The sequence below is a fragment of the Cryptomeria japonica genome, chromosome 1 (assembly GCF_030272615.1).
Source record: "Cryptomeria japonica chromosome 1, Sugi_1.0, whole genome shotgun sequence".
Classification (NCBI taxonomy): Eukaryota; Viridiplantae; Streptophyta; class Pinopsida; order Cupressales; family Cupressaceae; genus Cryptomeria; species Cryptomeria japonica.
The window spans coordinates 182,755,771-182,780,242 of record NC_081405.1 but is presented as its reverse complement, the minus strand read 5'-3'; positions in this window follow the sequence as shown (position 1 = coordinate 182,780,242).

The following is a 24,472-nucleotide window of genomic DNA, read 5'->3' as shown; positions in this document are numbered from 1 at the left end:
ATAAAGTACTTCAGAAGGTAAAAGCACTCTTAATTGATATGCTACCTGAAGCTACAGTGACAATAGATGCAGCCATCCATGTGCAACTGGATGAACTACTAACAAAGATAGAGACATCTAGAGTAGATGCATCAGAATATTTGAGCAAGCTAAAAGACAAGGAGCTCACTGCAAAGATGATTGAAGAGGTACAGAAAGCTATTGCTATTGGCAAAATTAAAATTGCCAAATTTATTATTGAGTTGACCCCTCAACTCAAGCACATTCTTTATTTAGTTCAAAAACTCTGTAAATTCTCTTTATTCATTAAAGATATCAAAAATAAAACAGAAGCAATTGAGAAAGAGATCACCAATCTCTCAAACAAGTTGACCACAGAGCCCAATTCAGTTCAGAATTTTTACACAAAGTTAGAACAGCTCATGGCTCAACAATTGGACCTAAGAAATGAAGAACACAAGATAAGGATGGACATAATGACACTTCAGACATTATTCCTTCCTCATCTTTCATCTGTCCAAGAACAGATCACCCGAGCCACACAGCTATCTACTACACAAGAGGGAAGCACATTAGATGGCTTAATATCATTATTGGCTGATATTCAAGCACATAATTCTTTAATGGAGAGTGTAAAGGATGCCCTCTCTATCACTCTCACCAAAGCAAGGACAAAGTACAAATCCATTTTTGACTAGTTGCCACCATCGAATGGTAACTAAATTTTGATGTTTGTCAAAAAGGGGGAGTGATATAGTATTCAAAGTATCAAACAAAAGGAGTGTAGTATACAGGGGGATTATATCAGTATACCGAGCAGAACGTACCAAGCAGAGTAAGCAGAGTATACCAAGAAGTGAACTGAGCATAGTAAGTAGAGTATACCGAGCAGTGAACCGAGCAGAACATAAGTGATTACAGATCATTGATCATCAAGCATGCAAAATCAGAGTTTTGTATAGTATATTGATAAGGGGAGTACATCTGAATATTTTTATTGACAAATGTATATACTATCAGTTTTTGTCAAATTTTGCAAGTATATAGATTTTTGAGTTATGACTTTGAAAGTAGTTTTGTCAAACATCTCAACTAATGTCAAAAGGGGAGATTGTTACTACTTATCAAGTTGCCATTAGTTTTATATCCAAAGTAATTCTATAAACTCTAATCGGTTACTACTACCAAAATATTCAGTTAGTATGCACAGAGCAGTCGGTAATAGAAGAAACTAGTCTCATAGCCCAGTATTCACCGAACTGTCTACCGAGTATCATTCTATGTCTACTGAGCAGCAAAGATGATACACCGAGTTGATATACACCAAGTGAAACATGTTACTAGATTCATTGAACCTGGACATAAATATGGAACATGTTACAAGATCGAGGAACATAGAACCGTTATCACATTGGAAATTACACTTAAAGATTGTGTATGATTTCAAGGTCATCTAACCAATGAAATATATTTTATAGTTATTCATTCAAGAAATCATGTTTGTAAGATCAAAGAAATGAACTAGATCACGAACATAAGAGATATATTTATACAGTATGGATTAAGGATAAAAGTATGAGAGAGAGATATACATGAGTGTATGAAGAAAGACATGTGTGATACATGAGAAAGCACTAAGTGTTATGACTATTACAGAGACACAGAGGTCACCGAAAATGATTTTAGAGAGCAGTCAGAGAATAGAGTAAATAGAAGGGTTTACCAAGCTACTTTATGGGTTACTGAGATATGTTGTAAGTAAGGTAATCTTATTTGAGCACATAGAATCTACTATAACTTTCTAGATGTAAAGTTGCAAATATTTTTAATGATTTCATTGTAATATTTTGAGTTATAGAGAAACCTTTAACAGGGTAAAAGACTCTAACCAAGTCTATAAATTGTAAAGCCTTTAACCACATGTAACATTTAGATTAAGTGTTGTAAAATTATTTAGCAAGGTAGATCTAACAGATCTTGATACTCCTAACAGGGTAAGCTATCAGAAATAGCTAAACATGTAGCTCTAACCAAGCATCCTTTATTATTGCAATAGTGAAGTTGTGGGTGCCATCCCCACTACAATTTTTCTCTCTAACCAAGAGTTTCTGCGTAACCAAAATATATGTGTTATGGAGTGAATCATGTATGATTGTTATTAGTTTGTTTTAGCTTTATGTTATGTTACAACAGTTTTCAGTTTTATGCATAATAGTAAAGATATTGTTGATAAAAGGTTTTGAAGTATTGATTCACCCCTCCCCTCTCAGTACATTAGCTTTCCATATTGGGCCTAACACTCCATATGTGAGAAAGTAGGATATATTAGTGAACCAATCGTCTATGGTGCTAATGAACAAAACTAAAGGCAATTTAGACCTTGAAATAAATTCTCCTTTAATTTCTCCTTCTGATGTATTTTCAGCCAATAACCTGCATAATTCTTGCCCTCGGACAATCTTGGTAGGTTTGATATCAATATCATATTCATGAACCTTTGCAATTCAAGAATCTCTCTTGCTCAATCCAATCTCCTATTGAGTAAGAATTGTCTTCATAGCAGTATTTGGAACATATATATTAGAGTGTGAATTGAAGATGTAGAAACGAAATTGTTTAATAGCCTTCACCACTACAAAAGTTTTCTTTTCAATAGTAGAATACTTTAGTTTGTGTTTCTTCAAAGGAATACTCATTAAAGCTATTGGTGCCTTGACATTATCATTATGATTTTGAGTTAAAATCACAGACAATGTGGAATCTGAAGCATAACAGTAAATATTGAAATCCTTGTTGATGTCTAGATACATCAACATGGGAGCATCTGCTATAGCTGACTTAATTTGATTGAATTCTCTCTTTCCTTCCTCTAACCATTTGAAAAACTCATTACCCTTCATCATCTCAACAATTGATTTTATGATCTCAGAAAAATATGGGATGAATTTCCTTATAAAATTGATTTGGCCAAAGAATGAGAAAACTCTAGGCTTACTAGAAGGTAACTGCCACTGCTGAATTGCTTTAACTCGCTCAGGATCAATGTGAATTCCTTCCTTTGCAACAATTTAACCCAACAACTTCCCTTTGGTTACCCCAAAAATAGATTTCTTTGGAGTCAAGGAGATCCCTTGTTGCCTACATCGTTGCAACACGCATTTAAGATGATATGCATGCTCTTCTCATTTTTTGGAAAAGACAGTTAGGTCATCAGAATAAACAACAACAATATTGTTTCTTAGATCACCAAAGGAGAGATCCATTGCACGCTGAAAAGTGACACCGACATTAATTAAACCAAAAGGCATTTGGTTGTAAGCAAAAATTCCTTAAGGAGTAGTAAAAGCAGTTTTGTGCTGATCCACAATGATCTGATTATAACCCCAAAAACCGTCAACCATGGACATCAGTTCAAATCTAGAAACAGTTTGGAGAAGATGATCCATAACTAAAAGATTATAGTTGTCCTTGAGGGATGCTTGATTTAGATTGCGAAAATCAACAAAAATTCTGATCTCCCCATTTTTCTTTCTAACAAGAACTATGTTTGCTACCCACGTAGAATGATGAATTGGATAAATTATTTTGGCCTTCAACATTTTATTTACTTATGTGAAGATTTCATCTGCTATCTTCGGATTGAATTGCCTCTGCTTTTTCCTGAATGGAATTGAATTAGATTCGAGAGAAATTTGATGCTTAAACTCGCCATTCATAAATTCTTTGAGATCATCATAGCACCATGCAAAAAAATCAATGTATCTTGTGAGTAGATCAATGAATACCTTCCTCTCCTTGTGTGTAAGACATTTCCCTAGCAAAACTACTTTGGTATCATTTTCAAAACCTATGTCTACCTTCTCAACTTCTGAAGATCCTGGGGACTTTTGTTCACTTTTCTTCTTCACAAATTGATCATGTTTATCAAATAAACTCTTGAGAGAAACCAAGCCTTTGGGAGTGGTATTACCTTTAAGTTGTAGAATTTTGGGTTCCTTCTCCTCTTCTTTAGTAGTCTATTGACTAGTTGAAGGTGGATTCCCATCAAAACACAAATTGGAAAATTTTTCCCTTCCTTCCAAGAATGAAATGATATGTTTATCATCATCAAAGACTGGCCAATTCTGATTATTGTGTGGCACACTAGGTTGATAGATCATCTCTACAACATGGACACTCCTATGAAATTTAGGATGAGGAAGTAACAAAGAAGACAAGATAGCAAGAGAATCTGCCTTTGTATTTTTCTCTCTAGGAATGGCTTGTATGGAAAAAGCATCAAAACCTTCGATCTCATCCCACACTTTATCTCGATATGATCTTAGCCTCTTGTTCTTTCTCAAGTATTTATTCCTTACTTGATTCACTATCAACTCAACATCTACTATGACCTGCAACTTCTTGATCCCTTTTTCCTTAGCAACTCCAGCCCTAAAAGGGGAGCCTCGTATTCTGCCATATTGTTTGTGGTTTCAAATGCAAGTTTATAAGCTTTAGGAAATTTTTTATCTAAAGGGGAAATCAACACAACTCCTGCACCTGAACCGAAAGATGAGGAACTTCCATCAAATTGCATTTTCCAAAGTTCAGAAGATATATCATGAGCGAGGATTTCAAGGACATTCTCTCCTTTTGATGACATCATATAAGTACTCAAACCAGATTCAACATATAATATCTCTACCCTTGGGTCATCAGTTTTAAGGACTGTATATTTTGCTTTAGGCTCTGGGTCTAACCTGACTTTCTTGCTACCTAGAGGTATCAAAGCATGGGACCAATCTAACTGAATCTCACCACCTAAATCTTTACAAAAACTATGAGTTAAGAGCATTCCATAAGTAGCTGGGATATCAGCAACCAAGATGCTAAGTTTAAATTTTTTTGGGGAGTGAGCTGCTAAAACAACTTGAGCAGCTTTGATTTGTCTGACAAGAGGGACTTGTTTAGACTCCATTGAAAATACTTTACCAATTGGTTTGTTCAAGGATAAACCTAACACGTGAGCAACTTTGGAAGGCATTACATTATCAGATGCACCAGAATCAATGATACAATTACTTAACTTACAACTAGCTATATACAAAGATATATAGAAAGGGTCAGGCTTATCAAAAAAGGAAGTAGCGGCAAGGGATGATTCCTTTACAATATATTCCTCTTGATCATCATCATCAAATTTCTTCCCTGATTCTTGGTGTATATCGGAATGAGACTTCTTAAGATCCTTTTTGATATAATGCACCAGTTTATCCAATTGTTGCGGATTCTTCTTGAGATACTCAAACTAAGAAATTTGCACCTTGGTCTTTTTACAATGTTTTAGAAAAATAAAAGAATCTTCAAGGGAAGGTTCTGTGTCATCAAGAACTTTGTCAACTTTGCTTCATGATCCTGGCTCTTCTTTTTTTTGCTTCCTAGATAAGATCCGCTTAGGCATATCTTCCATTTCTTTATCTTTTGTAGTAGTTTTAGTTTTTTCCTCTAATTATTAGCGCTAATTGTTTGTAAAGACATTACAAGAATGATTTTTGATGTCACTCTCTTTCTCATCTTCCTCACCAGACTCATATTCTAAAAAGTTAACTATAGATGAACCAAACTTCTGATCTGCTTCATTGTTAATATATTCTTCAATCTTCTCACTGGTTTGATTAATCTGCATAAATCGAGTCATTTTAGGGCATGAAGTTCCATCATGATCTGTTATGAGGTGAAAGTCACACATTGCAGTAGTTTGGTGATTACTTGTGGATGGATGTCCAATGGCCAACCTAGGTGTTAGGGTAGGAAGCTTTGGTTGCCGATTTTGTTGATAAGGAATATAATTTCTCCTAGGAATATCCTGATATAAAGGTGGTGGGATTTGTGGCAACTGTTTCCTCAATTGGAGCAAATCATTGGCTAACTTTTGAACCATTGGATCAGTGGTTGTAGGGTTGGCTTGTTACATCTTTCCTTTTTGCAATTCCTTATTCCATTTTCCTACACTTAATAGGTCATCTTCAACCTCAATAGATAGCCTTTGTGTTGTTGCAAGATCAGCAACTCATCCTCACCTTATTTGGAAACTTATATCAGGAGGTTGTGCATTAATAAAGAAACACTTTTGATTTTCCTTTGTGGGTCTCTTATCAACTACAAGTCTATTGACAATTTTTTTGAATCATGCCATGAATTCTCTCATAGGTTCATGCACTTCTTTCTTCATCCGAGTCAACTGTGCAAGAAGCAAATGCCCATCATCGATATTTTTGAACCTATCTTCAAATTTTTGTATCAGAGTCACCCAATTATGGATAGAACCTGCTAAGAACTGATTAAACCATTTAGCTGCAGCATTGATAAGAGTTTCAAGAAAGAGTCAAATAGAGACATCTTCATATTGAACTCCAAGGATTGCACATGCGGTAAAGAAAGCATTGATGTGATCTTCCGCAGAAACTTTTCCATCTCCTGAAAATTTTGGAAGATGCTTTCTCGAGCCAATTGGCAAGTCATTTAGGTGATTTTCCAAAGCCAAAGGACCTATGGCAGCACTCCAGGGAACAGGTGGAGGATTTTATTGCATGATTGGTGGTATAAAATGGATAATAAGAGGAGGAAGTAAGGTTAAAGCTTGAAAAGATGGTGAATATATACTTGCTTTCTTTGGAGAAGAAGGTCTACTAGTAGACTTAACTTTCTTTTTATGAGATATAAAAGGTGTTGAAAAATTTATCTTATCTAGTTCAGCAAAATCAGGATCAACAATACCCTTACTCCTATCACCTCTGGTATATCTTTTGCTTGCCAGTGTACTGATTGGTTATTTTTCTCCAACTAATCTTGTATGTGTGGAAAATTTTCCCTATTGCACCTTGTAATTACAATGATTCTTTCAATGATGATCAACTCTTGTCCAATAGGTACTCTCCTGAAAAGGTCACCAGACTTTACTTCGTCAACCAACACTTGATGTACTTGTTGATATTCTTGATCACTTTTACAGCTCTTCCACGCGAGCCTATTGAACTGTAATATCATGTCTTCTTGTTCAGCTTGCACCTGATTAAGATTTGGTTGTAGGATTTGTGGGTTATGATGAGTCAGAACCATAACTAGTCACAAAACATAATGTCTTATCTCCTGGGTTGTCTTTGAACTTGAGGCTGATTAAATTCAACAACTGGGTTTATTCCTAGGAACACGGGAGGAAATCTTTCCACTACTCTTTCGAACACCACCACTAGATTTCTAGCTTCTCTTTGTTCTTCTTCAAGAATTAAACTCACTCTCTCATATTCAGCCTGATTTCTTCTATTTCTCCAGGCTAAAGTATCGAGCTGTTAAACTATATTTTCTTGCTTAGCTTGAACCCAATTAAGATTCAGTTGCAATATAGGAAACACATTATCATGCAGAAGAACCATCTTTCTTCATGGCAAGCTAAAAGAAAGAAAATATCAAGGCGACCATCTCCTTATTTCGGTCCCCAACAGAGTCGTGAAAAATCTATTAGTAAAGAGATTTGTCAATTCAAAATATTTTACTATGTGCCTAATGGAGGAGTGACAAAAAGTTCCCAATAGTTGGAGAGATTGTTCTGTGGAACAAGATCTTCCTTTGTGTTTGAGAGGGGCAGCTCCCTCGTATGATAAGGGTATTTATATTTTTAAGAATAATTAACCTTGCAAATGAAAACAAATAATAACTACAAATGGATTTAGAGAAAATCTTCACAACAAACATACAATTTCCACTTGGATTCCATTGACTTTTAAACTTGTCACTATCAACTCTAGACTATGCAAGAGGAGAGAGTGATACCAAATATTTAATTTGCATAACGTTTATATATTTCTGAGATACCAAAGAAATTTGTAACGTTATATGACAAATGTCGTCATGAAACTGGGAAAGTAATTTGTAGGCTTGCTATTGCAATATCACACGATAATCACATATCATCAAGCAAATGAACACTTAACAATCATAGGAGCACTCCCAATTTGCCTTTTATTAAAAAATGATGAAAAATACAATTCAAAATTTTTTGTTGTCCCAAAATCATAAAATCTAAAAAAGTCCTTCTTTCATCTACCTTTCTAATATTTATAGTCTCTCAAAATAACTACCTCATAACTAACTTGATTATGAGTTAGCAACTAGCTCATTTTTGTGCAAATTACAATAAGTTAATAACTAGCATATTTATGTGCAGAAAAAGTCAACCTATTAACCTTGACTCTATGCTATGGAAAATCACAACATACACAATGAAACCAGAAATAAACTAAAGACTAGCCATGTATCACATAACAAAACAAAATATACAAATATGTGAACATGGCATTACTTTTTGATATCCTGAAAAAGTATGCTAGCTGATTATTTGCTTCTGTTGAATTGGTGTTTTGGCCTTGAATGACTTGTATGCTTTGGGCACGTCCACCATGAACTTGTACCTGAGAATGATCACATTATCCACTTTTAGTTTAGTAGTTGCGTGATTATCCTGAATGTTAACAAAATCCTGATAATATGAAGGCATGTCACAAGTATCTAAAGCAATTGAAACAACACTGAGTCTTTTCATCCTATTTGCATTTGACACCCATGCATCTACTAGTTTAATATTAATTCTATCATGAAACTTGATTAAGAACAGTTGACTGTCCATTTACTGAAATTTCTCTTTGATTGATACATCACCAATGATATTCATTGTATCTTCTATTATCTTCATCTTTGTTTGTTCACAAGCTATCAAGAGTTTTTGATACTCATCTAAGCATTGCTTAATGTTTTCCAATTTCCAACTTATACTTTTGCATCATGTACTGGATTGATTTTCTTCTTTATTAGAGAAACCCTTCTCGGCAATGAGTACATTCATATATGTTTTCGCTATCTTCTAGAATTCCTTCAAAGTATCTTGCCAAGACATTTCTTGCTCTTTAGAATTTTTCAATTCTGCTGCAATCACTTGTTCCTGTGCATCCAATTTTATATGAATATCCTTGGCCTTCTCAATAAAATCTCATGTTTTAGACTTCATTTTATTAATCCATTCTTCTAGCATTCTTCTCTGTTTCTTACATTTGCCTGTATCTTCCATCACTTTTCTCTCAATAATTTCTCCAGTATGCACTAATGTTGATGTTGAGGCTGACTCAAATTGTGTATCTGAAGAATCCACAATAGATTTGATGTAGGATGAAAGAACCTAACTTTTTTGCTTTAGTTGATCCTTTATTTCCTTATCCTTATTTTCTTTGTCAACAAGAATAGCTGCTGAAATTTGAAAATTATGGACAGCTCCCTCGTGAGTTGTAGGACCTAGATCCACCCGTGTCATGTTAAAATCTGCCTCACTAGCTTCACTTACATCTTTTTCAACAATGGGTTGAACTAATTCAACACACAAATTTCCCGATGATGGATTAATTCCCAATCTAGATGCAACTTTGGTTTTCTTGGGTTTGGCTGTCCTATGAAGTACATTTGCAACTGCATCAAAACTAGGAGTTACCAATTGAACATTCCTCTTCTTATTCTACGAACTCTATTGTAACTAGAATGATGAAGATGATAGCAATGATTCTTGATTGCTCACATATGTAGAGGTTAAATTATTTGGGAAAAATGGAAATTGAATTTCAACATCATTCATTGTAGCTTCTTTATGAATAACAAAATCACCATGTTGGGGAGATGAAATAATGATAGATGGTGAGGTGGAAAGAATTTGTGGACTTTCAATATTGGGAGGATGTTGAGGTGAAACACTTTGCAACTCATCTTCAAGTTCTTGAACAAAATTCATTGTTTTTCCTTTTATCTTCGATCTCTATTTCTTAATGATAGTACTAATTTCACATGCCTTGGCAAGATCCTTCCCTTTTTCTGGATGTTCTCCATTATTGCCTCCTTTGGAAATACTTTTGTGTGGACCCATCCCTAGATTAGATCTTTGCAAATTAGCTGGAATAGAATAAATTCCCTATGCCCTATTTCTATCCTTTTAGGAATTAGCTTTATTTGAAGGTCTAGTTGTCGTAGACTCAATCCTCTTACTTTAAACCCATTCTAGAGTCCTTTGAATCACATAAGTTGATCTTTCTTGAATACTCGTTATTTCTGAAATTGACCAATTGATGGGTGGAAGTGGAAGAAGTTGAATCCTTTCAAAGTAAAAACCATCAGTCAAATCAGATTCATCATCCTTAATGCCAGTCACATTTATTTTGATTCTATAGTCAATTATCTATTTGATAGAAAATCTCATCCACTCTCTTTTCCACACTTCAAAATCATCTTTGCAGTCTTGCCAAAAATCTTCCATATTAGGAAAGTATTCAAATCTGGCACCAAGCTCTAACTATGCTATAGCATATCCCTTGATATCAAAGAGAAATCTCATTTCATAAGGATACAGGTGAATCTTTTCTATAGACCTCTCGATACTTTGAGCATCTGAATGGCTCTCACAGCTATAATAACCAAGTCCAATGGGAAAAGAAATGATACCCTTTCTTTTATTCTGACAAATTTTGTTGACTTGTGTAATCTGTCAGCATACATCGATAAGGATCAACTTATCTTAAACAAACCTTGGCAACATGATAGGGCAGCCATCATAACCCCCTATCCGAATGTATGTGAACTTCAGAAACTATAAAAAATAACTACCATATTTCTAAATAAATGTTGCCGCTTCTGAAGATATTCTGAGTCCAATATTTCCCTGCAGTTCTCTTACTGTCAACATAGTGAAAGCATCATTAATCCTCCATAAGTGATGATAACTTTCCTCCAACTGCAATTGTGGATGATAATTGTAAATCTGGGTTGCATCATCATAAATGCCTTCAACATTCAATCGTAGCCATTTCTTCATCCCAACAACGGCATAGAAGAGGTACAATGTCAAGTAGAAGTTATGATTGTCCTTTAGTTTGAGTAACTGATCGAAAAGATAATCACTAATAATCATGGCCCAATTAATAAATTGTATTCCCTCACATATGATATTAATAAATAAGAACATCCATCCTTCCAATTCATTGGAGTCTTCATTTCTTGTGACCTGATTCAAGAAAATAACCGTATTAGTGATATCTTCCATCAGCAGAGACCTGTGAATTATTTTGGGAAGCTGTGTTTTTCCTTTCCTTGGTTTTTCTAACCATTTTCTAGCTATGTTATTCCAACACTGGGTTTCATTATTGATAAAATAACTTTTTGCATATTCCTTGTTTACCTCCATGAACTGATCTTTGAAAGGTAACCTGAAAGTTATAGCAATGGAAATTGGATCAAGTTTGGTGACCACATTACCTTCTGCCATCCTAATTTCTTTTTGTATCTAGATTAAATGCTTTCATGCATCCTAGAACTAATTCTGGACATTGCATTGATGTGGGATATCCTATTGCGTGAGCTAATCCACTATCTATTAATCTCTGAGCTATCAAAGTTTTATCTTCCCTTTCCATTGTTTTTCAAAAGTTTGCAAGACTTACATCTCCCAGCTTGGTATCCCCAATATCTGAAAGTGAACATTCGAGAATGGGAGCATAATCAGGGCTATGGAACTTGTATTTTATTATGTCAAAATAAAAATAATACTTGCTCAACACTACTTTAATGAATATTCATAATTTTGTCAAAACAATTCACGAACCCCTTCATTTCATTGAAAGTCTTCCAACATCTAGACATCCCCAATTGTGACATAAACCCTACTCTGATTATTAGCAGGAGCATGTCATTCTTGTAGGATACAAGTCCACATTGCTTAAAGGCATTTTATCTAGCATTTCATGAGAATCACCTATACCTCTATATCCTGTGACATTTCCTATGCTTCTACCATGATTCTCAATATACGGCTACTGGAGCAGTTGCATCTACAACATCTGACAGAAATCCTCTATATCTATGGTTTGACTCAATCTATATCTTGAGATCATCGCTACATGAAATGTGACCATCCTCCTTAATGAATTTAGCCAAATAATTGATATACCATGACTCGGCATTTCAATTATTTTATGTTACATGGTAGACTGTTAGACACTTCACATCTTGCCTTCCATTCTGTCAAACAAATAACACGAGCTGCTTCCATGAGTACCAGAGGCTGCGATTCTAAGCATTTTTTAACAAATTATCATTTATTAATCATGCAATTTGTGGTTTTCACCTTCCAATACATCACTTTAGAGCATTCTATCTAAAAATTTACTAAATGTCTAAGATGCTATCCCACAGTGCTCATAGCACTATGTATAATAGTTCGCGTACCAAAACTATGCTCCCAATCTCTGCAGCTTTTGCTTTTAACCATTTGACATTTCTTTGAGGCACCTTATCAAACGATTCATTTGTTGTTCTTAACCTTAAACTCATGGCATTTCATGTGGCATTCTATCGAACATTTCATATACATTGTTTATGCATTCACTTCCTGCATTTTACATGGCGTTAAATTACTCTAGCCGGTGGAGAGAATGGAGGTTACAGTGAAGTTAACTGGCGTTAAATCTGTAGTGCCTACATCACGTGGCAAGGTGACATCTCCTTAAGGCATTTCATTGGAAAATTCACAAGATGTCGATGCTTGATATTCTACACAGAAGACTACCAGAGTTGTTACATCTACCGGCTAGCAAACCATTCAAACCTTTACACTTTGATATGTGCCTGAGACAATGCGATGCGTATCCTGCAATCATTTCAATTGTCACTCCTCCATTTTCTCTGTGATGTATGGTTTGTTTACACTAACCATATTCTTCACTGTGTGCAAACAATTCATGCGACCTGAGTACACCTCTCACACTTTTGCATTCATATCTAGAATTCATGGCATGTCTATGCTTCCATTCTACAATTATAAGAGGTTAAGAATGCTCAAAAAGTGAGCATTTCTAACCTTTTTGACAAAGTGGGACCCACGAGGTTAAGAAATGAGGTTAGGAATGCTCACTTTTTGAGCATTATTAACATTTTTTTTTTGTGTTCTGAGAGGTTAGAAATATTGGTTAGAAATGCTAGAAAAGTGAGCATTTTTAACCTTCTCGGCAAAAGGTTGAGAAATGAGGTTAAGAATGCTCAAAAAGTGAGCATTTCTAACCTTCTGCTTCAATGAACAATCCTTTAGACCTTAGAAACCATTGATTATAGAGAGGAATCAAGGAAGAATGCAACCAACATTTTAAGACAACTTTTTATCACAAATGACTAGACATATTAAAATAATTTAAAATATTAAATTATTATTTAAGAAATAATTAAAATATTTTAAATTTATTGCTTTGGCTGGAGAAAAATGACATAACTTTCAAAGGGTGGGGAGTTAGGTCCTGAATTTTGAAACACGCATCAACCGAAGGGAAATAGGTCCACACAATTATTTACACGTCATGATGAAGCCTAGGATGAGATTTTTTAATCATTTTGGGGCAACAGACCCTAAAAAATGAAATTTTAAAATATGATAAAGTATGAACTGGGTTTAGGTGAAAGCTGGCCACATGATATAAAATGATGCTTAGATTTTGATTTTCAAGTTATTTCTTGGCCACGTGATATAAAATGACACTTAGATTCTGACTGTCAAGTGATTTCCCCTAATTTGTGATAATTTTCAGAATTCTTGCATAAACACCCATTGGACCTTTTATCAATAACAATACGGCTTTGAAAAAGATATGTCAAATGTAGTGGCAACAAGGTCTTATTCAAATATTCTTCCTTTTATTATCAGATATTGCAGGTTGAATCAGCTATATTTTTGCCTTTAACAAGTCATATCTTTCACCTCACAACTCTGTTTTTTGAAAACAAATAGTTTTTGGAAAGTTATTAAGATGAATTGAGCAGCTATAAGGCTATTTTTTTAGATCTTATATCAAATTTCTATTTTTGGCCATTGGAGCCTTAGGGAGCATTGTAATCTGATAAAAGGCCTTGTAAACACACTAATTAGAAAGTGTCAACCTTGTAATATTTGGGGGGGGGAGGGGTGATTTTTGAGACTAGTGGAAAAGAGGGGTGTCTGTTGTGTCTTCTTTCTTGCACTTTTCCCAGTTCTTTGCATTCTTATTTTCTACTATCATGGATGCATCTACAATTCTACTTTTAACACCATATAATTATTTTGAATGGAAATCTAAGATGATAATATATTTAAAAAGACATGGATATCATCGTGTTACAATGGGACTTGAAACTGAACCTCAAGATGATGCAGAAAATATTAAAAAGGTTTAATAAATATGATGAAGCTTTTGGTATTCTATGTATGTTAGTCTCCCCTGACCTTCTTTTTCATATTGAATCTACCACTACACCAAATATAGTGTGGACCACTTTGGAAAACCTCTTTGGTAAGCAGGATGAGCTAAGAGGTCATCAGTTGGAGAATGAACTCATAGGGTTGAATCCAACCAATTTTGATACTATACAAGATTTATTCACTAAACTTAAGTTTGTAAGGCTGCAATTGGAACAATTTGGAACTAAGAAAGATGATAAGAAATTGATCTTGAATATTCTTTCTAAGCTTAGTCCTAACTATTCAATATTTGTTTCTACATTCTATGCTAGAAAATGTGCCCTAGATACCACATTCAAAATGCCTGCTCTTAATGAATTTGCTGCAAAAATCACTAGGGAGGGGGAAAAAAATGTTCAAATGGGTATAATAAAACCCTCTAAGTCACATGCCTTAGCTATAAATCAAGGCACAAAATAACAAATAGGGTCTAGTAAGCAAGATAAGAAAAAAAGGAACCAAGGAGAGAAGAAGAAATATCATAAATCTGCTACTTCAAAAGTAGACATTCAGACCTCTTCATCAAAAGGTGAACAAGCTAAAAAGGAGAAGGTCGAGTGTTCTTAGTGTAAGAGGTATGTTTATGATGAACATAAGTGTTTAAAGAAATAGATTGATCACCTTTCACATCTTCTTGAAAATAATAATATAAAGGTGCTTGATTGATTAAATAGAGTTCATCAGAAGGATCTTCAAAGGACACAAATAAGAGTAAGGGGAAAGGAAAGGGTAAGGTCCTAGTTGTTGTTGCTTCACAACCAAATTCTTCGATAATTGACTTGGGTACTTCACACCACATGGCTTCTTTAGAAGATGATTTCACCTTTTTAGAGCTATGTTCTATGCCTACCATACTAATAGGCAATGACACTCTTGTTGAAGTTCCTAGGAGAGGGTTTTTTCATGTGGGTGAAGGAACATTTAAATATGTCATTTGTGTTCCATATTTATCAACTAATCTTTGATCTATTTATCAGATCACTCACACTAGTTCTGACAAGTGAGTTGAGTTCACACGAGATATAGTGGTAATTAGTGAAAAGAATAATGGGTCTACTATTGTTGTGGGAAAAGAAGATCGTCATTCCAGATTATATCAGTTTTCTCACTTTGTTCCTGACTCTCCTTCAACAGTTTTACTCACTCATGCAGATGAGGTGAGTTGTTTGTGGCATCAATGGTTTGGCCAATTTAACTACCGTTACTTGCAACAGAACATTTAGTAGGACATGGTTTCAGAGTTTCCTTCTAGTGGATTTTCTGATGGAGTTTTCTAGGGTTGTATTCTTGGTAAGAATCCTGAAGAAAAGTATGATAAAGGAAAATCATGGAGAGATACAAAGTGTCTTGGTAGGACAATTTCCACAACCATATTTCAACAGGGTATCAAATGACAAGTCTCTTTATAACTTCATCCCCATCATAAGAAAATTATGGTGATTGACAAGTCTCTTTATGAATTTCCTCAAGAGATTTCCAATCCTACTTATGACACTTTATCTTCAATTTGTTCTAAAATCCTCTTTTCTAGACATAAGGCTCTAATGAGTTATACTTGTCCCTTTCCTAAGGTTTCTTATGCACAAAAGGAGCATGCCTTAGTAGCCTATTCTTCGCCTACAAACTACCCTCTTAATAAAGACTTTTCACTACTTATCATCTTATACATGGTTTTCCTATCATCAATGGTTGATAATTTAACATGTCACAGTCAAATTCTTCACACAATCTATCATACACTTAAATAACATTAGTGGCTATTATGTTTCTCATCATTATGTGATATTGGTATCCCACTTACTGGGGGCTCATTGTAATTCATGATGGTACAATTTCACGTGCAATCATACTTTGGAAGAAACATAATAGCCCATTTTTGTCCCATCTCTTGTCTCTATGTGTGTGGGGCAGGAGTGATTTCAAACATCTCTCCTTCTTAAGGTTAAAAATTTCCCATTTGTGAAGTAGTGTCTTCCATAAGGGTTTCTTATCGATTTTAGAGGTATATATTCTTATTGGGAGCTCCGTCTCTGATATTGGAACAAGTACCCCTAATGAGGATCTTTAGTACATATCCTTAATTGGACATCTTCCTTAGTGTAGGAAGTCTTTAATCATTCATGAAAAAAATTTCTTCATCGAGTGGTATCTTTAATAAGGAACCCTTCTATGTTGTGAATGTGCATATCCCTGATGAGGATCTCCTTCCTTCTTTTAGAAAAATGTTTCTTTTATAAATGATCTCTCTTTGATGTCCTTGCCTCTATGCTTGGGGGGCAATGGCGATATTTCAATCTTCAATTATTTATCCAATGATTCACCTTTCCTTTATTGAGTGGTATTTTTCATTTGATGTCATTTCCTAGATAGAATATGTGTCTTCTTCTTTGTTTGAAATGATACATCTCTCATGAACAATCTCTCCTTAGTGAAAGTGTGGAATCCTTCACTAAGAATCTTGTTTTCCAAAATATTGGAGAAGGTGTGTATTCTTCTCTTCATTCTCTTCCATTTAAAATATGTTATCTTTATCAAAGATCCCCTCTATCCTCAAAGGAGGATGTCTTTGAATAATGATCTCTTCCCCCTTTTTCAAAATTTAAAAGGTAATTCTTTTCTAAACCCTAATTTTACATTTCCTTTATTCTTAATCATTCATCTTGTGTTAGAGAGCTTTGATCCTCATAATCTTGGTTGTGTTGGAATTGGGTTCAGTTCTCTTTCTTACCAAATGTTCCATGATACATTTTGATCTTGTATCAAGCTTCATTGCGAGCATTTGTCATCATCTCTTTGTACAATTCGCTATGGTAAACGTGATACCCTATATCACCTCACTAATTAACAAGATGAAATAGGGGGGCATATAGCTACCCAAAAATTTCATCACTTCCCTAGTTAGCATTAGGTTATTTTGTGATTTTATCTAACATGTGGTTTTTTAGGGTGCGATTCCCATTGTTGTCTCACATGGATAGTAGTGATGAATGGATAATAGATAGTGGTTGCTCACACCACATGACTGGTGATAGAAACAAGTTCTTATCCCTTGAAGAATTTGATGGGGGTGTGGTAAGGTTTGGTAAAAACTCACCTTGTACTACAGGTACTGCTAGGGTCTTCGTTGGACACCTTATGGCTTATACCTTTTCATGAAATGTTTACTTTTCCATAATTTAGCTTGCATCTGCACATAGTGTCATATAAACACTAAAATGGGGGATAAATGTAGTATTCTAAATTGTACACCCTTAATTGGGTGGTACAATTCCATGCCTAGGTTAGCACCCAACTTAGTGTGTTTGCATCTTGCATCTCAATTTTCCTTTAAGAATTTATTTAATTAATTTAATTAAATCTAAAGTCTTATTTTATCCCTCTACACATCATAAAATTGGGCCCTTTACCCTAAGTGTGACCCTTTTTATTTTATTCTCCCAGTTAATCATTTCATCAAATACCCTAATTGTGTCTTATTTCAACCTTCAAGTCCCAATTTTGCATATCTAAATGTTCCAAATTCCCACATGCTCCTATATTTTTCTTTAAAATTACAATATCTTGCTTCCCCAAAAATTTGACAAAAAGTAAATGATCGAATCGTGTGTTTGGACCATGTGGGTACCCACATGGTCTTGACTTTTTCACCCTGAATTTCGGGAGCATGTTTTGGTGGTATTTTAATATTCAAATACAAGAGATTAGCACACTAATACATTTGGCCTAAAATTCTAATGGAGGTTTCTGACAGAGAAGGTATATTGTGATCAAATTTTTATTTTTTTTTAAAAATGCCCAATTTCATTGGAATTCCGACGATAATGCAACATTTGGTTTTGACAGAGAAGGAATTGGCAATGGCATTTGGGTTTTTTTAGAAAAAGTGCCTGCGTTCATCGAAATTCCGACGACTGCATGCATTACTTCAAAAAAAAAGAAAATCCCACGTCTTCATGCCGTCGACCTTTGCCATTACTTCGTCCCACCTCTACCATTACAAAATCCCGCCTCTGCAGGGAACCAACCGTGGAATGAACTGGTGCTCCAGGAGAAGCTATACAAGGATACGAGGTGACAGGAAACTTTCCAGCTTCATGGTAGGAATTTTGTTATGTTTTTGTGTTTGCCGTATGTTTAGGGGCATTTTCAAGTCTGGGCATTATTTAATGTAATAAGGGCATCTTTTTGGCCCATTTGTAAGCCGTTTGGAATTTTGTTAGGGGTGTATGGGTTTAGGATTTAAACTGATAACAAGGGAGAACAATCCAATGACAATGAAGGCCTACCCGCACCCCCTGGTAACATTGTTGTCTAGTAAAGTTATTTCTCATTTGTTTAGCTTCCTTCCAAGCACTGGTTGAACTACCCAACCTCTCTGATTAGTTTAACAAGCAAATATATCGAATGAATTAAGGAATTTCGGTAGTAGATGCGATTACAAGTTGGACATTTATAAGCATATCCCAATTGAAGGATCATTGGCGTATCATTCAAACAAATGCCAAAACAAGAGTTAGGAAGAATAGTTAGAAGTTAGTGGAGGTATTCTAGGGAAGATTGTGGAAGCTCAAAATTTTAACCAGATTCCTTTGAAACTCTTCGTTGATGCTGTTATTTTATCTCTGTATGTTGAGGCTAGGGTTGTCACATCATGGATTGCATTAAAAATTTTGTTGTCCAGTTTCTGTAGTTGTTTGATGAGCGACTGGAAATATGTATGGCCTCTTTATATCATTGTGATGAGCTTAACACTTTCATAGGAAACTTGGCTGAAATAAATTATGATTCATTTGAGCTTGGACTGGGGTCAATACTTCATGAATTCGATAGGGGTTTAAATTTGTTGCATAGAGTTTACATAGGTGCCATGTTTTTGAAAATTTGTATGGTATGAAGGGAAACAAATTTATAATTTATTTTTACTGTTTTAAAACCACAATCTAGGAATGGAAGCTGGCTATATTTCATTGAATTTGTAGTCCAATTATCATTGTTAGGATATAGGGTTTTATGAGTTCAGTCATTTTATTACGACTCTCTCCCTATTTTGGGGAACGTTTGATATGATTTTATATTATTTATACTGTGATTGGAATTTGACATAAGGGATTACTATTTCTTAGATACAAATCAAATTTTACAGTCGAACAAATTCTTCTTTTTTCAAAGAAATCAATCTACTTGCCATTGAAGCAGTAATTTTTTTACAATAGCGGTAGCTATAATTCTTGTACATTTGATTCATTATAGTTAAATACGGAGTTGTTCACAAGAAGAAAAGGAACTACTCAAAATAGCCACTTTTAATAGCAACGATATTTCTCATTTGCATAGGCAGTGTTAATCATTTTAGTGGTGTAGGATTCTATCAAAATATGCTTAACAAGTGAGTATCATATTTTATCTTTGTGCAATCAAATGATGATTGGGAATACGGATTCTATTGGTGGACTTGTGTTATCAAGGTGATCTATGTGCTTCCCTGTAACATATAAATCCAATATAATTGTCAGACATATGGCCAGAAGGCAACAACATGTGCATTGAACATAGTCTAGGCACCCAACTAACAAAACAATATGTCCTTGTGAGTCCAAACTCTTAAAGCTGGATAAATGATTTTCTTTACTTGAAACACAGTAGCACACAACATGAGTTGCTCTAATGGTAAACAGTGATGCACTCTAAAATGGAGGTTATATGTTCCAATGCAGAGGGGGATAAGATTGGACACCTCATTTGATAAATATCCAAGGTAATTGGAAAACCAATTCCCTTGCAAGTTGCTTACTAAAAGGGGATCTTATATGGTAAAATTTTTAGTTTTCTTGGTAGTGACTTAAAAATCATTATTACCTTTACCTCTTATTCTTTTTTTTTTGCTTTGAATATGATTTAAAATTTAAATGAATCATAGTTATTGAATCCAGTGGGATCTAAATTTTTTGGATGGACTGGATTTTGTTCGATTCAATCCAGATTTCTCAATTCCTATTAAAAGTTTACTTTGGTTTTTAAGATTTTGTATTCCCCATTCTTTAAAATCTTCTTGACAAATTGAATTATTTAAACCTGGTAACTATGAAATGAAGTAAAGATTGTTGTTTTATAGGATGCTCATTCACAATTGTTCACATGGTACCCACCTTCACAACCATGAGAGTCCATTTCTCATCAGTCCATGCCCCATGTTTCATATTAGAATAATAGGGACACTAAACTCAATCAACATGGTTATAACCATAGAAGCAAATAACTTCCTTGGTAATTTTATGGCTTACCAAAACATAAAGATACTTTCAGTTTCTTTGGATAGTAGAAAATAACTAGTAACACATGCTGAACCCCCAAAAATGAAGAAAAATTCAAATGAAAAGGAGAATTAACTGATGTTCTTTTACATTTAAAAATTAAATCAATCCTAATTGTGCAGAGAGTGATAAAGTGAAAGTGAATGAGAGGATACAGCATTAATTTTGAAATATGGATTTTTCTCATTAATTTTGAGATCACTGATTACAAATTATTATAATATAAATTTCCTTAAGAATGTCAATAAATGCCTCTGCCAAACTGATAATGATTGCTTCATATGATAAAACACAACTAAGGTAAATAAGACATTGTAACCCTACCAACGTCCTTAACCAAGAGACTAATTTGTACACAATATAGTTACTGTAGTGCTCAAATTGACAACAATAGTCTACCTGACCTCTTCAAATACTTCTTAAGTTAACAGCAATGATAAAAATCATGCCTGACATTTCAGGATAGCAATGTCTTGTCTTAACAGCAACATTTTATACTAATTATAATGATCAAAATATTTCCTATAATATTATGGCAGCAGTAATGATGAACATATTAATTAATCACAGTGCCAATAATGATGCTACTGAATTCTTTACTAGTTAAAAATGATACACATCACAATAATGATAGAATGCTACAGACCAGTGATCAAAAGAAGATTGCTAATCACAGAAGGATAGTTATGTACCTATACATTAATGATTTTAACAATCTCAACTGATACAACATTATTAATAGCTGATATGCAACAATGAAGTTTCCCAAACAATGACCTCAATTCTAAAACTTTGTTTACAAATGAAGTAACGGTGCAAGATGATCTTAAACTACATGTTTCTAAAGATGAAGGTGCATTTGGGGTTTAGATGATCTTCCATGACCAAGTCAAAAGAAAGTGATATAAACCTATTTTAAAAATTATATTATCATTATACTCAAGCCATTTGGAAAATATAAAAAATATATATCCAATCTCTTAACTATTTTTCTAAAACCTAGCATTTTGTTTGCCCATGTGAGTGCTCCATTCCTAGAACTAATAAATAAAGAGTGTATTCATGTAGATAAATGAATTAAAATCAGTTTGTGATAGTAAACATTCACATAGCATGTATAATTAATTTATTTATGATGGGATTTTAAATGTAATAAATTGTCTCCTATAGTTATAAAATGGTGAAAGATGATAAGATAGGGAGGTAAGATAGGGAGGTAAGTGATGAAGGATGTAATGGTGAAAGAGTAAGTTAGGATATGTTAGGGGTTTGGAAGGTATGAAAGTGAATGGGGGGAGATAAATTGAGGATGTGAAGGATGGAATGGGGTTAGGTAGGTGAAGTAAAAGTGTGTATGAGGTTAAGGTTTAGGATAGGATGTAGGAAAGTGGAGGAGGTTAAGATAGGGGATATGAAAGGTAGATGGAAGGTAATAATGATAGGATGTAAGGTACAAGTTATGAGGTGTGGGTTAGAAAATAGGGTGTAGGAAATGGAAGGAAGGGTCATATCACTTTGAGAGTTTTTACCAAGATGAGTAGCCTGAGTATGGACCTCAAATCTTACAAGCCATAAGGATCCACTTGTAGTATAGGAGCATATACTTGCATGTTGGGAGCTTATTAGGAGTTCGCTTTGAATTTGGGAAATACACATACAGGAGATAGAATATTGATCAATACACATAGCATGAGCCAAGGGATCATATTCGAGAGTTGCTTCATCTAGAATCTTCTACATTTTTAAGATCCACAAATGGGGTTGAGGTTAAGTCTTGGTTACTTAGATTGGACTTATGCTTTGGGTTGCATCTATATGTGAGAAACTTAAAGGCATCATTTTCAATGCAATTTTTGAGAGGACTTGATTCCACCTTGTGGTACTGGGAGGATAAAATGCACCAACTCACATTGGAAATCCTCTCTAGATACCAATATTTTGGAGTGCTTCAAAGTGTGTCCTATTTGAAAATATATTTGACAGAGATGCATAGATGAGTTTCACAATTTACATAATAAGGTTTCATAGTGGCTCAACATGGGAGTTAGTTTTTGGAGTTCTTGTAGTTTTTTTATTACATTCAAGACAAGTTACTTGTCAATTATTTCATTAGGGGTGGAAAGCCCAAAAATTTCAGTTTCCTACACATTGTCAATCCAAATGACTTTAGGGTTGCTATGGAAAAGTCTCTTATGGAAAAGGAGATACATGGGAGGACACAAGAGGCATGAGAGAAGTTTTTAACCAGCTATGGCAAAGTCTCTCATTTTAGGTATGAGAGACCATAGGGCTATCAAGCTAGGCCTTCTATGACTCAACAACCTTTTAGGGGAGAATCTAGTGTTTATATTAATTAGGATCTTCTAATTATGGTGGGGCCTAGCCAACATAGGGTTATATGAGAGGCACATGTTATGTATATGTTAGTATCAGACAGAGAGTGCCCACAAGGTTTTACAGTAGGTGCACACCATCCTAGGATGTCAAAGTAGATAGTTGATATGTGGGTCTTTACCCTCCGAACCACTCAACATATACCACCATGGTTCTTTACCCTCCCAAACACATAAAGGTCAAAGGAAGATTCACTACTCCAACACTCACTTTTTGTGACAGTGTCAATCACTTAGGACAGTCACTCCTTTCATGGCCATTCTTCTTCACACAACACTCTCTAACATTAATTATGATGATAGTGTACCTCCTTAAACCTTCCACCAACACGTAACTCAATACCAAACTCTTTCCCAATCTCGCTAATGTTTGATAAGATAGATATGAATGATTGACCTTAAACTACATGTTTTTAATGATGAAGGTGCATTCGGGGTTTAGATGATCTTCCATGACCAAGTCAAAGGAAAGTGATATAAACCTATTTTAAAAATTATGTTATCATTATACTTAAGCCATTTGGAAAATATTTAAAAATATATCCAATCTCTTAACTATTTTCTGTCAAACCTAGCATTTTGTTTGCCCATGTGACTACTCCATTCCTAGAACTAATAAATAAAGAGTGTATTCATATAGATAAATTAATTAAAATCAATTTGTGATAGTAAACATTCACATAGCATGTATAATTAATTTATTTATGATGGACTTGTAAATGTAATAAATTATCTCCTATAGTTATCTCCTAAAGTTGGGGCAATTAGGTCCATATATGATGAAAATCAAAATAAATAGTTTGAAGATAATATTAGTTACCTAAAGGATATTCCACTTGATTATTTGGTATATCATAACTATTTTGACAAATTTTGAAACCATTAGATGTACATTTTTCTTTTGTAGATGAGGCATTCATTCATGTCTATACTTCCACATTTTCCAAACATGTCAAACAAAGCATTTCCAACTGTAAGCATATGATATTAATTGCCCTTACCTTCTACTTTTATGGAAGCCCATACTCTATTCCAAAGCTCCCATTTTGGCACAGGTAGAACTGATCGAAATGGAAATCTATTTGTTCCTTACCTTCAAAAGTATTTAATGGCTTCATTGAGTCCTTTGGTCTTCCAAATGCACCTGCATTAACTTGAATTCTCCTTCAATGCTTGATTGCCTGTTCACTTGGAATTGAATTGATTTAATAATTAAGAGATCACTTGAATTGTAGGTAGACCCCTTCAAATGATAGGGTAGGCTTCCTTTTATTCCTAAATGTCTTGAAACCATTTTATCTTGATGGCTTGAAATTAAAGTACTTTCTCTTCTATCTGGTATTTGTGGAGCAAAGGTTGCATTACATCATCCTAGGATACATATTTCCACAGATAAAACACAAGTTAAATGTATCCCAGGTCGATGCCAAGCAACCTCTACT